General features: G+C 38.9%; 1 pseudogene; it reads right to left on the minus strand.

The window, feature by feature from the left end:
* Positions 1–897: 897 nt before the first annotated feature.
* On the minus strand, positions 898–8,948 carry LOC122641826 (annotated as a pseudogene).
* Positions 8,949–11,635: the final 2,687 nt, after the last annotated feature.

The raw sequence follows: 11,635 nt of genomic DNA on the forward strand, positions 1-11,635 counted from the left end.
CCTCTGTCGCCAAAATCTGTAACCGAAAATCACTTTTCTTGTAGTGGGTTGTGCAGATATACAAGGATGCCTAAGATAGGGTTACACACTCAACACCTTATCTTAGTTTTATTCTATCTTGGCCTCTTGAGATTGGATTGGATTTAGGTGTTGCTAACATGCGATATCTTGGACTCTTGAGTCAGTTCTTTGTGTCGCAAACCTTAGTGGAGTCGTTATCTCTTATGCATAGACTTTTGAAGTACCTGACATATTTCAATATACTATCTATGGTCCAATAATTAGATGTTAAAGAAGAGAAAGATGATGGATAGTGATATAGTAATTCAGGCAATATAGCTTATTTGATTTTTTTGGTTGATAAAGCTTTTACTAATAACAATGTGTAGTACACATGAATTTTGAATCACAAGCTTTAAAAAGTCATAGAGTGGAAATGGACCAAACAGTCTTACATGTCAAGGACTGATCGCTACTGGTAACTGAGTCAACCAAACTATTTACGTCCTTGGAATAAAAATAAAAGTACATGATTCAAATTGGATGCCAATTGAATAAAATCTTGGATAATATAAATCACATTGTTGATAAGGATAGAGATCAGTACTTTGTTGTTAGATTCAACAATTAGATGATCCCAACTATCTTCAATAGCCTAGAGCAAACCCATCTGAATCGCCGCCATCACTTATTTGATTTGGATATAGGGTTATTGTAGGAACTGAACCAAAATAATTGCAAATTTGGGGGGAGGAAGAATTTCTATGTTATGTTGAATATATTTATTGTTCATCCGAAAAAATTATAAAGAAAAATCTCTCATTAATTCAAGATGGAAAAAAACATAGAAAAGAGGACCCCCTTCTACATCTACCACTGTTTTTTTTTTAAACACATTTAGGAGAAGCTGATTGGGTATTTTGATTGTTTTTCTGGAGTGAATAGCCCCCAGTGCATCTCTTCCTCAGGACTCTTTTCGTTCTCATCAAACATAGCAAACACATAAGTCTCCAAAGACCCAGGCTTCCTCGGTGTTCCAATCTTCACATATTGAATAAGATTGTTGTTGTAAGTCTGTACATTTTCTACTGTTGTTGAGGTACCTCCAGCCGTTGGCCAACCAGTCTCCGATACAACAATTCCAACATTGACACCATCTGCTTTGTCAAGAGCAAAGTGGAGAGCATCAACGATGGCATCGAATAGGTTTTGGTATCCAAGGCCACTATACGGATCTTGTACAATAATTGATGAAGAAGTAAAGAGGGCATAGGAAAGGTCGATGGAACCAGTATTAGCATTGTAACTGAAGTACGGATACACATTTGCTAGCAATGGCGCCCCATTTTGGTCGAGGAATGAAATAATTGGGCGTATATACAATATCACGTCGTCTCTGAATTGACCTAGGGCTGGAGGGAAGGATTCACCAAGGAGTCCAGTATCAACAGATGTGGAGACTGAAATTTGTAAGCCGGATGCTAAAATTGCTGCAAGAATGTTTTGCATCGCGGGGAGAACGTAGATAGCATACTGAGCTTTGTCATTGATAGGACTAATTTCATTGCCGATGACAATGTACGCGAATTTGACACCAGGGGAGTAGGCAACAATATTCTTCTATACCCAGTCATTTGCAATGGAATTGCTAGTTGAAATTCCTTCAAGGTCTTCATTTGGGACACCCAACATGAGTTCAATGTTGGAGCCACTGAGGGCTTGGAGAGCTTCTTGGGTCGGAGCATAGAGTCTCATTCTTTGGATGTTTTGGGATTTGTAAAGATCCACAACTTCTTGTGAAGATGGTAAATTATTCCCATTCAGTCCATAGCAAACACCAGTTTGTGTTGGGATTAATCAAACCCACTTATCTAGTGTGTATTGAGAAATACAATAATCCAATGTAAAAAATTACCAAACAAATATAGCCCAGCACATAACAAAAATACAATTGCAAGCAAGCAATCACACAATCAACACCAAGAATTTTACGTGGAAAAACCCTCCAGTGTAGAGGGAAAAAAACCATGGGGCAAATATTGCACCAATCCACTATTAGAAAAATAGGAGTACAATGATTCTCTCAAGTTCTTGCCCAAACTTGAGATGTACAAACAATTGGAGACAATACAATAGGGATTACCTCACAAGAAGCCAAACCAAGTTCTCACCACAAACACCACCTCTCACAAAGTCTCCTTGCTTTGAAGAGACCCCCAAGTTGTAGTAGAAACACCAAGGCTCCAAAGCCAATCCCAAATTCCCTTGCTCCTTGCTCCTTCTCCTTCTTCTTCTTCTTCCTTCTTTTTCTCTCTTTTTTTCTCTCTTCCCTTTCTCTGGTTTTTCCTTTCTGTGTTTCGTTCTTCTCTGGAGAACTCACCGCCACACACACTCACCACTACGGCTTCCAAAGCCAAAAACCATAAAGTAAAAACAAAAAGAAGAAAAACAACAAAGCCTAAATAAGACTACCAATTCCACCTCCTTAAGTTCTCTTCTTTCTTAAGGTATGACGGTCCAAGTTCTAGGAACTTGGACCATGGGCTGGACAAAAAGGGCTGGGCCCTACCAACAATCTCCCCCTCCAGCCCATGAGGAAGGAGATCCACCACGCGACTCCTCACTTGGAGTCCATCCCAACCAAAGCTGTGCAAAGCTCAAGCTTCTCCCTGGGAACAACCTTGGTCATCATATCTGAAGGATTCTTCTCCGTATGAATCTTCTTAAGTTGAAGTAACTGCTTCTCCACAACTGCACGCAGCCAATGATATCACACATCAATATGCTTTGTGTGGGAATGATACATTGCATTCTTGCTCAAGTCCATAGCACTTTGACTATCACAAAATACCACATACTCTTCTTGCTTCAAACCCAATTCACCAAGAAAACGCTTCATCCACAACATCTCCTTTCTTGCTTCTGTAGCAGCAATATACTCAGCTTCAGTTGTAGATAGAGCAACACATTTTTACAATCTGGACTGCCATGATACAGCTTCCCCTGCAAAAGTAAACAAGATCCCTAAAGTAGATTTTCTGCAATCAAGGTCACCTGTCATATCTGCATCTGTAAAGCCTTCCAAGACTAGTTTGGAATTCCCAAAACTCAAACACAACTTGGAACTACCCCTCAAATATCTGAAGATCCACTTCACTGCTTCCCAGTGTTCTCTGCCAGGATTAGACAAAAATCTGCTTACCACACCAACTGCATGTGCAATATCCGGGCACGTGCAAACCATTGCATACATTAAGCTTCCAACTATAGATGAGTAAGGAACAGTTACCATCTCTTCTTTTTCTTATTCAGTGGAGGGACAAGTCTTCTTACTCAGCTTGAAGTGACTTACAAGAGGTGTGCTAACTAGTTTAGCACCTTTCATGTTGAATCTCTCAAGGACTCTCTCAATATACTGTTCTTGTGACAACCACAATTTCTTTGCTTTCTTGTCACGAACAATCTGCATTCCCAAAATCTGTCTTGTAGGGCCTAAGTTCTTCTTGTCAAAAGATTTGAACAATTCATCTTTCAACCTGCCAATAATCTTGCAATCCTGTCCTACAATTAGCATATCATCAACATAAAGAAGAAGTATAATGAAGTTACCATCAGGGAATCTTCTAAAATAAACACAGATCTGCAGAAATTCTTGTGTAGGTAGTCCACCATGAATGAATCAAATTTTTTGTACCATTGCCTTGGTGCTTGTTTTAATCCATACAAGCTTTTCTTCAACCTGCAAACCATATGCTCTTTCCCTTTCACTTCAAAACCATCTGGCTGAACCATATATATTTCTTCCTCCAAAACACCATGGAGAAAAGTAATCTTCACATCTAACTGCTCCAACTCAAGATCCAAGCTAGCTGCTAAGGCCAAAATAACTTGAATGGAACTCATCTTCACAATTGGAGAGAAGATCTCATCAAAGTCAATTCCTTTCTTCTGACCAAAACCTTTTACCACCAATCGAGCTTTGTACTTCACCAATTTTTCACCATCTTTCTTGAGCTTGAATACCCATTTGTTTTTCAATGCTTTTCTTCCTTTTGGAAGCTCCACCAAATCATAGGTATCATTCTTTTTCAAAGAACTCATCTCATCTTGTATTGCCTTGATCCAGTTGTCTCTCTCTTTATGAGATTGTGCTTCTTGAAAGCTTTCAGGCTCCCCCTCATCAATAAGTAAAATATAATCAGAACTAGGATATTTGGTTGATGGTTGGTGTTCTCTTGTAGACCTTCTGACCTGAGGTTCTGTAATCTCTGGTGGAGGGGGCTGCTCCCCCTGCTCAACACCTTCTGCATCTGTCATGTCTTCACCACCAACTGTCTATGACTCATCATAATCACCATGTTCTTCTTGCACCTCTCCCCCATCTGTAACAACATTTGATGGAGAAGAAACTAGTGTGGGGTTAGGAGCACCATGAGCCTTGATCTTAGGCTCTATAGTCTTTTCAAAATCTGCCAAAGTCTCATTCTCATGAAAAACCACATCTCTGCTTCTAATAATTTTCTTCTTTTTTGGATCCCATAATCTGTAACCAAACTCTGCATCTCCATAGCCAACAAACACACATGGAACTACTTTATCATCAAGCTTTGTCCTCTGTTCTTTGGGCACATGTGCAAAAGCTTTGCAACCAAATACCTTCAAATGAGAGTATGAAACATCTTGACCTGTCCACACTTTTTCTGCAGTATCAAAACCAAAAGGCACTAATGGAGATCTGTTGATTAGGTAGTAGGCAGTACAAACAGTTTCACTCCAAAATGGCTTAGGCATCTTAGCCATTTTTAACATGCATCTGACTCTTTTCACAATGGTGCGATTCATCCTCTCAGCCACACCATTATGCTGTGGGGTACCAGGAACTGTCTTCTCATGTCGCATTCCATGCTCTGAACAGTAGCTTTCAAATTGAATAGATGTGTATTCACCTCCGTTATCAGTACGGAGACACTTCAATTGCTTCCCTGCTTCTCTCTCCACCATGGCATGAAATCTCTGAAAATGCTAAAATACCTGGTCTTTTGTTCTTAAAAAATATACCCACACTTTTCGTGAAGCATCATCAATAAAAGTAACAAAATATCTATTGCCACCTAGTGACTCAACCTTAATGGGACCACAAACATCAGAGTAAACCAAATCTAACACATTAGATTTTCTAACAGATGACTTATTAAAAGATACTCTATGATGTTTCCCAAATAAACAATGATCACAAGGATTTAGTGACATATCTTTAGCAAAGGGAATGAGAGACTTCTTTGCCAATATTTGCAATCCTTTTTCACTCATGTGAGCCAGCCGCTTGTACCACAAATTTGGTGAAGAATCATCTTCAATTGCATTCAGCCCATCTATACACACCTTCATGTATGTCTTATATAGTGTATGACATGCTTCTCCTCTAGCAGGTACTAGTGATCCCTTGACAAGTTTTCATTTTTCATTGCCAAAATGATTCTCAAATCCGAGCCTGTCCAAAGCATTGACGGAGATCAAATTTAGGCAAATGTCTGGAACATGTCGCACATCCTTCAGAGTTAATGTGCATCCAATACTAGTCTGAAAGCACACATCTCCAATTCCAACAATTTTTGAGTAGCTGCTATTTCCCATCTTCACAGTCCCAAAGTCTCCTCCTTTATAAGAAGGGAAGAACTCCTTTATGGAAGTGGTATGAAAAGATGCCGCTGAGTCAACAACCCACTCAACACCATGGTTTGCAACATGATTACATTCCTCTTCATCAAAAGAAAGCACCACCAAGTCTTCAGAATCAGACACAGTGGCTGTAGTATTTTTATCATCTGACTTGTTTTGATTTTTCTCATTTTTCTGTTCCTTCTTCAATTCCCAACAGTTTTTCTTCAAGTGACCTTCTTTACCATAGTGATAACATTTTCTACCTTCTCTGGATTTTGACCTGCCTCTGGATTTACTGCGACCTATTGGTCCTTTACTTTTACTCCTCCCCCTGTTCTCTATGACAAGAGCCTGTGAGCTATCCAAACCCATATCTTTTCTTTTGGTTTTCTCATTGAACATGCTGTCTTTCACCAAACTCAATGATAACACACCATCTGGAGCAGAGTTGTTCAGTGATACAACCAAAGTCTCCCAAGTGTCAAGTAAAGAACTCAACAACAGTAATGCTTGCAGTTCATCTTCCAAGTCATCTTCACTGTAGCTAGCTGATTCACTAAACTCTGAAAATCACTTAAATGCTCGACAATTGAACGCCCCTCTTTGAACTTTAAATTGACAAGTTTTCTAATCAAGAAAACTTTATTTTGTGAGTCTTCCACTCATAGAGACTCTCCAATTTTTTTCAAAGTGCTTGGGTATTGGTTTCTTTAGCAACATGATGAAACACACAATCATCTACCCATTTTCTGATAGTACTAATGGTTTTTCTATTCATCCTGTCCCATTCTTTTTCAAATTTATTTTCTGGCTTGACTGTAATTTCCTCAATTGAATCATACAAATCACTACAATAAAGAATGTCGTCTATCTTGGGCTTCCATATTGAATAATTAGGACCAGTGAATTTATTCATCGTACCAGATGACTCTTCCATCTCAATACACATCAAACACTGGAAATAAATCAACCTGAGAATCACAACTCTGATATCACTTGTTGGGATTAATCAAACCCACTTGTCTAGTGTGTATTGAGAAATACAATAATCCAATGTAAAAAATTATCAAACAAATATAGCCCAGCACATAACAAAAATAAAATTGCAAGCAAGCAATCACACAATCAACACCAAGAATTTTACGTGAAAAAACCCTCTAGTGTAGAGGAAAAAAAACCACGAGACATATATTGTACCAATCCACTATGAGAAAAATAGAAGTACAATGATTCTCTCAAGTTCTTTCTGAATCTTGAGATGTACAAACAATTGGAGACAATACAATAGGAATTACCTCACAATAAACCAAACCAAGTTCTCACCACAAACACCATCTCTCACAAAGTCTCCTTGCTTTGAAGAGATCTCCAAGTTGTAATAGAAACACCAAGGCTCCAAAGTCAATCCCAAATTCCCCTGCTCCTTTCCCTCTCCTTTTTCTTCTTCTTCCTTCTTTTTGTCTCTTTTTTTGTCTCTTCCCTTTCTCTGGTTTTTCCTTTCTGTGTTTCGTTCTTCTACGGAAAACTCACCGTCACACACACTGACCACTGCGGCTTCCAAAAGCCAAAAACCATAAAGTAAAAACAAAAAGAATAAAAAAAAACAAAGCCTAAATAAGGCTACCAATTCCACCGCCTTAAGTTCTCTTCTTTCTTAAGGTATGACGGTCCAAGTTCCTAGAACTTGGACCATGGGCTGCACAAAAAGGGCTGGGCCCTACCAATAGTTTGTGCCCCTGCATTAGATTGAACCAAAATTAGTTTGATGTTATTAATTACAACTGAATCTGAGGTCTGCATATCCAAACTAAAGCCTAAAGAAACACACACACAGATAAGCATAAGAGCATACATACATTGATACGTATATACATACATATATAAATATATAAACAAATACCATAATTAATCTATCACTAATTAAGTAATTAGAATAATTAACCCAGTACTAATTAAGTGACTAGCATAATTAACCCATCACTAATTAAGTAACAAGCATTGAGATCCTATATAAAATGGATACCGTGAATTGAGGAACTAGGATCGTCCCAAGGGTGCCAATGTGCTCAGCACTCATCAGACGGCTGGGCAGGCAACACGCACCACAAGGACAGCGCCCAGCTGTCCAAGGCATGCTTGCACACGGCACATTGGAGAGAGGATCTGAATCCGTGAATTGAGGCCAAATTAATCGGTAATTGGATTTTTCAAATACAATACCACACCCTAGGATTGTGATAAATTTGAGAATCAAGGATTTAGTGCTATGGCTAGGGCTCGGGCTTGGAGATTTGATCAACTGTTGCCATTCCCAACCAAATCCTTAGTGAACAAGGCCGTGTGAAGGAAGTGCTTCTTGGTGAATTGCAATACAGCACTGGCTTAAGTCCTAGGTAGGGATGTAAACGGATCGGAGTTGGATCGGATACGGATTGGATGTGATCGGAGCCAGATATTCTCTGGCCGAATAATACCTCTAAACGGATTCGGATGCGGATCGGATTCAGATTTTTGATCATCCGTTTACATCTTTGCGTTGTGTAACCCGAACCTTCTTCCCCCTAGCAGATACAATTCACTCTCAATCCATATCTCTTAGATCATTATTCTCTTTTCATCATATTCTAGAATTTGTTTAATCTTCAAAAGCCCTCAAAATCATTATTTATTTAATTTTTTATTATTAAATATTCGGATGGATTTTAGTCGAAGTATTCGAAATATTTTTCAAATATCTCTAAACGAATCAAAGTGCTTCTTGGTGAATTGCAATACAGCACTGGCCTAAGTCTTAAGGAGAGGTCACTTGTTCAACTTTCCATCCACTCCCAAATTGGATGGTTAATGGAGATCCAGTATTCTCCCTCCGTTCCCTGTTACACCCACACTACCTGAGTACCTGGCGACCCTTCCTTGAGTTTGGAATTCACACCCTACTGGCCTATAGGGGAGAAAGAAAACTAAGTCGAGTTTCATCTGGGTCGGACAAATTTGGCAAAAATAGGGCAACCAAAGTATTTAACTACCGAGTTCTGGAGTGGGATAGACGAGTCATCCAATCCTGAATCCTAAATCCATTTTAAGTATAACCTACCCTGTTACCAATATGCACTATTTAAACAGAAACGCATATATTTTCACCCATAGACAGAAAAGAAAGAGCAAGAGAGAGACCTGTTACGTCTAGCATAGCCATTAGCAGTCCAAAAAGAAGTAGCATTGTGGCAGCAGCAATAGAGCAGTAGTTGCTTTCTGTGGCAGAACATGTAGCCATGACGAAGAAAATAAAAGAATTTCAGAGTTAGTGCATAAATATCAGGTCTCTTATATAGAGAGATATGGACCCCGGATTTGGAAACTTCCAAAACCCATACCATAATCAAGAATTCTAAAATATTCTAATTATTATTTGACAAAAAATTTCATACACGATCGTGTATAAGAGGAATCTTTTACACTGGATTTTATTTACCATTAGATTCAAGAGTTTTAATCTGACACGTTCAAGGATAAAATATAATATATATTCATCCTATATAGTTATATTTTCAAATACGTATAAAAGATTGCCTTTTGTATTTATTAATAATAATTAAAAAAAAAAAACGAAACAACTTCCAGGCTTTTCTCTGCAACTCCCTCTTAATCTATCCTCAATCAGATTGTAACTGGAAAAAGAAAATTTACAAAGACGATCCTCCAGACTGCGGGCTTGTGAAACCATGAGAGTTCAAAACCCATTGCCATTTCATGGTGTATCTCAGAGAAAGAGCGATGATGATTGCGGCCGCCGGCGGCGGCTTCTTGCAACCGAATTGGGACCATTTTGTCGATTGTACACAATTCCGGTATATATGAATAATTTAAATCTTCCACAAAAACGTAAGAATATTGGGAACTCGAAGAAGAAGAAAAACCATTGATACATGGAGTGGTATTCACAAAGTGTAGAGAAGATTTAATAACTGTGATTGGGTTTTCACAACTCAGGAAAATTATATAGTTTTCCAACTCATAAACCCTAGGGTAGAAGAAAGGGTCTGTAAAAGTGAAGTTACCATTACTTGTCAAGGAATTAAGAGGTACCGAGGAGCAATTTTGAATCTAGAGACCGGAATCAACCACTCTCATGGATCGGTTCTGATAAGAGATTGCTTCTACATAGAACTTCCCTGAAAACATGTATAGAACGGTGTGGTTATTCTCACATGAGAGGTTGCATCGAAGGTCTCTGCAGTCTGGAGGATCGTCTTTCAAGCAAAAAGGGTAGCTGATGTTGACAAGGTTCCCACATGAAGAAGAGTTGCAGTATTTCTGAGCTTCACAAGCCTGCAAAATTCAGAAGAGATCGTGGAACTATTTCCATTCTGCCATGTGAAATTGAAACGAAAGAAAGAAATAAGCAAGGATTGGTACAAAGGGTGAAAAGGGAGGGAAGAACACAGTACAAGTGCTCTGTTAACAGCTCCGACGATGGAAACGGCGGTAGCCATTGTGGGATCCGATTGGTTGTGATAGAAGGTGAAGCGAACTGAAAAGGGAGGAGAAAAAAGAATGAAAAGATTCATGGTCGATTGAGAGTTGAGATTGAGGTGAAGAAACCTTGTTTTGCGGAAGAGAGGAAGAGAGAAAAGGTTTTTTTGGGCAAGAGAAAAGGGAGTTGTAGAGAACGAAAAATATGGAAGTAATTTCTTTTTTTTCTCACAAAAAAAATATCGTTTTTATTAATTAATAAATATGAAGTCTTGTAGACGTATTTGAAAGAGTAACCGAAAGGTAATCGTATAGGAGAAATATATATCATTATTTTATTCTTAGACGGTTCAGATTAAAACAATTCGATCTAACGGTTACTAAAATCCAGTGTAAAAGATTCCTCTTATACACGATTGTGCATGAAAACCGCCCCTTATTATTTATAGAAACATAATATTTAAAAGGGGAAAAAGGGGACGTGTAAAAATCCTTAAACGCAACGCTAAACACAACGTTTAAATCTCAACCGTTGAGATTTAACCAGTTGATCTAAGTCGTTGAATTTTTAACCTGCAACTGGCTGCAACCGGCTGCCCACATCTTCTTCTTCAGCTACCGATCTGCAAAAGGTCGTTGAACGTTTCCCATCTCCGGCGTACTTGAAACCACCCCTTCGTTTGGTTTGTGTTCAACCTCACACTTTCCTCTCAATACCCCACACCATGAAAGTTCAGATTTTGAAAGAAAACATAAGGAAGAAGAACAGAGAAGTGTCAACAGACTGAGAAGCTCTCTCTCTGCTGCAAAATCTTCAAAGCTTCAATGTCCACTACCATTAAAAACCCTTTTAACGAGCAATTAAAAACCCCTTTAACAAGAAACAGCAGAATCAACAACAAAAATAAAAAAGGACATCTAAAAATTCAGTCCTAGATGAAAAGCCGAAGGAACCCAAGTGAAAAAATCCCATGAAATGTAGGTTATCGTTGGGGTTATCGTCGCTGAAGGCGGAGGCGTTTCAGATCAGAAACCCTCGGTCCCATGTACTTGCTTGTTCTTCTTCAAATCCACATACTTGCGTCACTAACCCAGTTCATCGACGGAACCACCGGAACGCAGTACAACCCTTTTTTTCCACCCTCCCTGTGTATTCTCGGTGGGAAGATGGAGGGTTTTTTTATTTTTTTATTTATTTTTACTTAAATGAAAGGGAAGATGGAGTTTGGGTTATAGTATTTGAAATTTCTTGATTTCTCTGTACTGATTTCTACAGAGAAAAGGTAACTTGGACGATCTATGTCGGTTAATAGTTCTAGATTTCTCTGTTCTCTGTTCTCTAGAGAAGATGAATCGATGATTTCTGATGGAAGATGAACCGAGAGAAGATAACTCCGGAGATTCTGCGATTTACATCCTCTCACCACCGCCCTCCCTGTGTATTGTCTCCTCCCACCTCCGTCCTCCCACGCACCGTCAATCTTTCTTCTCCGTTCTATGT

The sequence above is a fragment of the Telopea speciosissima genome, chromosome 10 (genome assembly GCF_018873765.1).
Source record: "Telopea speciosissima isolate NSW1024214 ecotype Mountain lineage chromosome 10, Tspe_v1, whole genome shotgun sequence".
Taxonomy (NCBI): Eukaryota; Viridiplantae; Streptophyta; class Magnoliopsida; order Proteales; family Proteaceae; genus Telopea; species Telopea speciosissima.